The 6,422-nt window shown below is 41.0% G+C and overlaps 1 pseudogene across 1 annotated transcript; it reads left to right on the plus strand.

Moving 5' to 3' along the window:
- Window positions 1-4,819: 4,819 nt before the first annotated feature.
- On the plus strand, window positions 4,820-5,181 carry LOC104679940 (annotated as a pseudogene). The gene has a single exon (XR_750384.2). The product of XR_750384.2 is annotated as a 60S ribosomal protein L37 pseudogene (transcript).
- Window positions 5,182-6,422: the final 1,241 nt, after the last annotated feature.

Consider the following 6,422-nt stretch of genomic DNA (forward strand, 5'->3'; position numbering starts at 1 on the left):
GATCTCCTGACCTCGTGATCCGCCCATCTCGGCCTCCCAAAGTGCTGGGATTACAGACTTGAGCCATCGCGCCCGGCCTAAAAATATTGATTTTAAAGAAGCCACTCTACCCAACCAAAAATATTGATTTTAAATAAGATAATAATGAAAAACAAAACAAAGGAATCAGAAAAAAAATTCAGGATATTGAGACATTTTCTTTTCTTTTTTTTTTTTTGAGACGGAATCTCGCTCTATCGCCCAGGCTGGAGTGCAGTGGCCGGATCTCAGCTCACTGCAACCTCCGCCTCCCGGGTTTACGCCATTCTCCTGCCTCAGCCTCCTGAGTAGCTGGGACTACAGGCGCCCACCACCTCGCCTGGCTAGTTTTTTGTATTTTTTAGTAGAGACGGGGTTTCACCGTGTTAGCCAGGATGGTCTTGATCTCCTGACCTCGTGATCCGCCCGTCTCAGCCTCCCAAAGTGCTGGGATTACAGGCTTGAGCCACCGCGCCCAGCCGAGACATTTTCAAATAGACAGATATAATTTAAAAAAGCAGAAATTCTGGAACTGAAGAATTCACTAAAATAAAATACATTCAAAAGCTTCAGCAATACACTAGATCAAGCAGAATCTCAAAACCTGAAGACAAGCCTTTTGAAAGAACCCTGTCAGATGAAAAAAAAATATTTGAAAATGAAGAAAACCTACATGACATATTGGGACACCATCACAAGAACAAGTATTAGAATTTTAGATATTCCAGGAGGTGAAGAGAAAACAAAAAGGTTGGAAAACCTATTTAATTAAATAATAGATGAAAACATCCCAAGTCTAGCAAGAGAGATTTGAACATGCAGATTCAGGAGGCTCAGAGATCTCCAAATAGACACAATTTTAAAAGATCTTGGCCAGGGACAGCAGCTCACACCTGTATTCCCAGCACTTTGAACGGCCAAGATGGGAAGAGTTCAAGACCAGCCTGGGCAACATAGCAAGACTCCATCTCTACAAAAAACAAAGTAATTAGCTCCATGTGGTGGCACCTGTGAGTAGTCCTGGCTATGCAGTAGGCCGAGATGGAAGGACTGCTTGAGCCCCCATTAGCGCTCAAGGCTGCAGTGAGCTAGGATCATGCCACTGAACTGCAGCCTGTGCCACACTGAGGCCCGGTCTCCAAAAATTAAAATTAAAAATTAAAATAAATTAATTTCAAATATAATGATATAGGTAAGTTAAAAGAGAATAGGAAAAAAGATACACCATATAAATACTAACCAAAAGAAAGCTGAGTGGCATTACTAATATCAGAAAATGCCAGTTTCAAAGAAAATCAGAATAGAGATAATAAACTTACACAAAACTGTAAAAAAGGCCTGGTGCAGTCACTCACGCCTGTAATCCTAGCACTTTGGGAGACTGAGGTGGATGATCACCTGAGGTCAGGGGTTTGAGACCAGCCTGGCCAACATGGCAAAACCCTCTCTCTACTAAAAATACAAAAATTAGCCGGGCGTGGTAGCACATACCTATAATCCCAGCTACTCAGGAGGCTGAGGCAGGAGAATTGCTTGAACACAGACGGCAGAGGTTGCAGTGAGCCCTCAAAAAAAACAAAAAAACAAAAAAACAAAAAACACACACACAAAAACAAAATTATAAAAAGATCAATTCACCGACCATCCTGGCTAACATGGTGAAACCCCGTCTCTACTAAAAAACACAAAAAACTAGCCGGACGAGGTGGCGGGCGCCTGTAGTCCCAGCTACTCGGGAGGCTGAGGCAGGAGAATGGCGTGAACCCGGGAGGCGGAGCTTGCAGTGAGCTGAGATCCGGCCACTGCACTCCAGCCTGGGCGGCAGAGCAAGACTCCTTCTAAAAAAAAAAAAAAAAGATCAATTCACCAAGAAAACATAATAATCCTAAATGCTACGCCTCATATATCAGAGTTTCAAAATACATGAAGGAAAAGCTATCAGAAGGGGAAGGAGAAACAGGAAACTCATTATAGTTGAGAACTTTACTATATCTCTCTCAGCAATTGGGAGTGTTCTCAAAGTTATAAAGGGTCTGAGTGGGGGAAAAACACATCTATGGTGCTGTCATGAAAATGTAGCCTCAGGGAAAAGATGAAGCCAACATTTATTCTTTCTGTGAAACAGCAGGGCTTCTAAGAATCTGTCGTTTTTGGGCCGGGGGCAGTGGCTCACACCTGTAATCTCAGCACTTTGGGAGGCCCAGGTGGGGGGATCACGAGGTCAGGAAATCCGGGCGCGGTGGCTCACGCCTGTAATCCCAGCACTTTGGGAGGCCGAAGTGGGTGAATCACGAGGTCACGAAATCGAGACCATCCTGGCCAACATGGTGAAACCCCATCTCTACTAAAAGTACAAAGAAATTAGCCAGGTGTGGTGGCGGGCGCCTGTAGTCCCAGCTACTTGGGAGGCTGAGGCAGCAGAATGGCGTGAACCCAGGAGGTGGGGCTTGCAGTGAGCCGAGATCGTGCCGCTGCACTCCAGCCTGGGCCACAGAGCGAGATTCTGTCTCCAAATAAATAAATAAATAAATAAATAAATAAATAAATAAATAAGTCATTTTTCCACAGTCGCCTCTTAGGGAGCACAATAAAGAGAAGAGCCTGTGGTGTGTCTTTTGTTTCATTTAATGAACCCTAATAAAATTCCCAGGATACACAGAATTTTCAAGATAATTGTACTACTTGATGCACTACAAGCTTGAGCTTACAGGGGCAGAAACAGCGCAAAGTGAAGAAGGATCTTTGGATTCGCAAATATCTACAAGAAAAAAGTATGAGAATAGTACTCAGTTATAAACATGGGCTACTTTTCATGAGTAAAAAAAAGAAAAACCCAGCATGACTCAGAAAGCGGAACCAAAAGATCAGATGGCAGGGTAAGAGCCATAGAAAATCATTTCCAGGGAACTCTAATCAAGGAGCTGGTTATCTGTGCCCAGCCAGATTTCAGAATTGTTACGGATTAACAATTTCCTTCAACTGTTACCCACCAACTTTTTGAATCTGAATGCTTATTATTCGATACCTGTTCCACCGCTTGATGTGGGTGTGTCAGGGAACTGTAGATTGAAGTTAGTTCTCAATATTGTGGACTGAGAGGGCTCATACTCAAGGAGTGTATGCCAGGAACCGTATTGAAGGAGGCTTATCCACACCTGCACTTGATTTTTTTCTTTCCAAATTTAATTTTAGGTGCAGGGGGTACATGTGCAGGTGTGTTACATGGGTAAATTGTGTGTTGCAGGGGTTTGGTGCAGATTATTTCATTATTTATTACCCAGGTAATAAGTGTAGTACCCAAGAGGTAGTTTTTTGATTCTCACCCTCCCACCCTCTACCCTCAAGCAGTCCCTGGTATCTATTGTTCCCTGCCTTGTGTCCATGTGTACTCAGTGTTTAGCTCCCACTTATAAGAACGTGCTGGTTTTGATTTTCTGTTCCTGTTTTAACGTGCTTAGAATAATGGCCTCCAGCTCCATCCATGTTGCTGCAAAGGATATGATTTTGTTCTTTTTTATAGCTGTGTAGTATTCCATGTATGTGTGTGTATATATATATATATATATATATATACACACACACACACATTTTCTTTATCTAGTTCCATTCGATTTATATAAGGTCCTAGACTTCAAATTGATGCTGTAATGAGACTTTGGAAGCCTGTGGGAAGTGCATGAGTGTATTTTCATAAGGCAGGATGTGAATGGTGGCCAGGAGGCAAAATGTGGCAGACTGTATTTTTCAAAGATAGATGCAACAGTATTTCCCATCCCACATGGTCTTCCACAGTATGTTCTTAGCACTTTCCCATCAAGAGGTGAACTCAAATTCCCCTTCCTTTGAATTTGGGCTGGATTTAAGTCTCACTAGTAACCATTAAAATGCAGAAGTGATGTTGTAATACCAAAGCTAGGTCAGAAAAGGCCAGCTTCCACCTGGTTCTCTTAGAATGTTCCCTCTTGGGATGTTCATCTTGAAATAAACAAACATCCTGTGAAAAATCCGTGACCATGTAGGTGTTCCTGCTGACAATTCTAGCTAAGATTGGTATTCAAGTCCTCCAAGTCCAAAATTCAAGCATGAGAGAGAAGAAGCCTGGAAGTGGATATTCCAGCCCTACCTGGACTAGTCATTCAAATAACCCCAGCTGAGACTCCAGACATCACGAAGCAGAGAAAAACCATCCCTGCTGTGTTCTGTCTGGATTTTTGATCCACAGAACCTATGAGCATAATCACATGGTTGTCTTATGGCACAAAGTTTTGGGTGGCTTGTTACACAGCAATCATCAGAGCACTTAAATCCTTCTCAAGAAGAACCACTGGAAAGTTAGACCAAAGAGTAATAAAATGGTTTTTTAGAGGGAATTGATGGAACAGATTGTATGGGACACAAACTGATGCAAAATTTCTCTGAACACATTTTATGCTTTTAACTTTAAAATCATGAAAATGTTATAGTCTTTAAAAGTAAAATTACATCAGAAAAATGGCAGTCCTTGAACACTGAAAACAGAAACAAATGAATCTAGCTGCAAACTACGTTGGTTAGAAGTAAGCATTTTCACTCTACATCGTTAGTGAATGATATTTGAAGGACAGAGAGTGATGCCAAGAAATCTTCAACTTCATTCAGCATTCATTTTTGGTGGTAATGCTCATATTCTGTTGTAAGTATTTTATACTGCTTATAAATCACATCACGTACTTAGCTCATTGTTAAAATCCAACAAGATTTTCAGGGGAAAAGCAGAAGATGCAAGAAGAAAATTAAAGTTAAAAATAATGTGGCAGCTCTCTGGTCTCGGCTGCAGAAGCGAGATGATGAAGGGAACGTCATCGTTTGGAAAGCGTCGCAATAAGACGCACACATTGTGCCGCCGCTGTGGCTCTAAGGCCTACCACCTTCAGAAGTTGACCTGTGGCAAATGTGGCTACCCTGCCAAGCGCAAAAGAAAGTATAACCGGAGTGCCAAGGCTAAAAGACGAAATACCACCAGAACTGGTCGAATGAGGCACCTAAAAATTGTAATACCGCAGATTCAGGCATGGATTCCGTGAAGGAACAACACCTAAACCCAAGAGGGCAGCTGTTGCAGCATCCAGTTCATCTTAAGAATGTCAACGATTAGTCACGCAATAAATGTTCTGGTTTTAAAAAAAAAAATGTGATATTAAATTTGAACTGAAAGTAACAGTATGAACTCATAGTTTTTATTTTTGTTAAGTTAAAAAAACTTTTAATTGAACCATAATAAATGTACAGAAAAGTATACAAATGTACAACTCAATGAATTTTCACAAACTGAATACATCAGCACCCAAATCAAGCAACAAAACATTACTAGCATCTACAGAAACCTCCCATTGCTCTTTCCATCACTATCCCTCCTGCCATGTACCCCTACCTACCCCCCTCACCCCCACCAGTATCCTGACTTCTAACTACATTGAAACGGTCTCAATTTTTGTGTTCCATATAATCATATAGTATGTCCTCTTTTATGTCTGGCTTCTTTTGCCCAGCATTACACTTTTGAGATTTATCTGTATTGTTGTACGTAGTCATAGGTTGTTCATTTTCATTGTAGTAAAGTGTTGATTCAGAAATTTTATTTCTGCAGAAAAGCAACAGTTCAATATTCAGAAAGGTGACTTCAGAAAATGATGCCACATCCAGGGAAACATACCTCACATCCACCTTCCAACACAACTAGCCACCTGGCATGAGGTCTGAGCTTTTCACCTTTGCCGTCACTTGTTTTGGTTACAGAAGTTATCTGTTAAAATGGGTTCATATTCCAAACATACTCACAGGCATTGAGAGTGAAAGTTCCACAGTAAAAGGTGCTTCAGATATATTAAGTTAAATAAAATCAATTAAACTCTCATTACTTCATTATGTGGAGAAGCTTATAGCTTTATTTTCTGAAACAATTATTAATTTTAATATGCAATACTTAATATGCTCATTTAACCACAGAAAGATTTTTTTTAAAATGCCATCAAGTTTCATATTCCATTTGAGAAATGGAATATAATGATGTAATACACTGAACATCATAGCTTCCCAATTATAGCAGCAAATACAGTTCACAATGGATGACCACGGTGAAATCACTGAAGTCCAACTGATGTAATCATTTATAAGAACTCTGTTTTTATTAATTTTGAGAAGGTAATTTTTTTTTTTTGAGACGGAGTCTTGCTCTGTCACCCAGGCTGGAGTGCAGTGACTGGATCTCAGCTCACTGCAAGCTCCGCCTCTCGGGTTTATGCCATTCTCCTGCCTCAGCCTCCTGAGTAGCTGGGACTACAGGCGCCCGCCACCTCGCCCGGCTAGTTTTTTGTATTTTTTTTTTTTAAGTAGATACGGGGTTTCACTGTGTTAGCCAGGATGGT

This window comes from Rhinopithecus roxellana, chromosome 12 (assembly GCF_007565055.1).
Source record: "Rhinopithecus roxellana isolate Shanxi Qingling chromosome 12, ASM756505v1, whole genome shotgun sequence".
Taxonomy (NCBI): Eukaryota; Metazoa; Chordata; class Mammalia; order Primates; family Cercopithecidae; genus Rhinopithecus; species Rhinopithecus roxellana.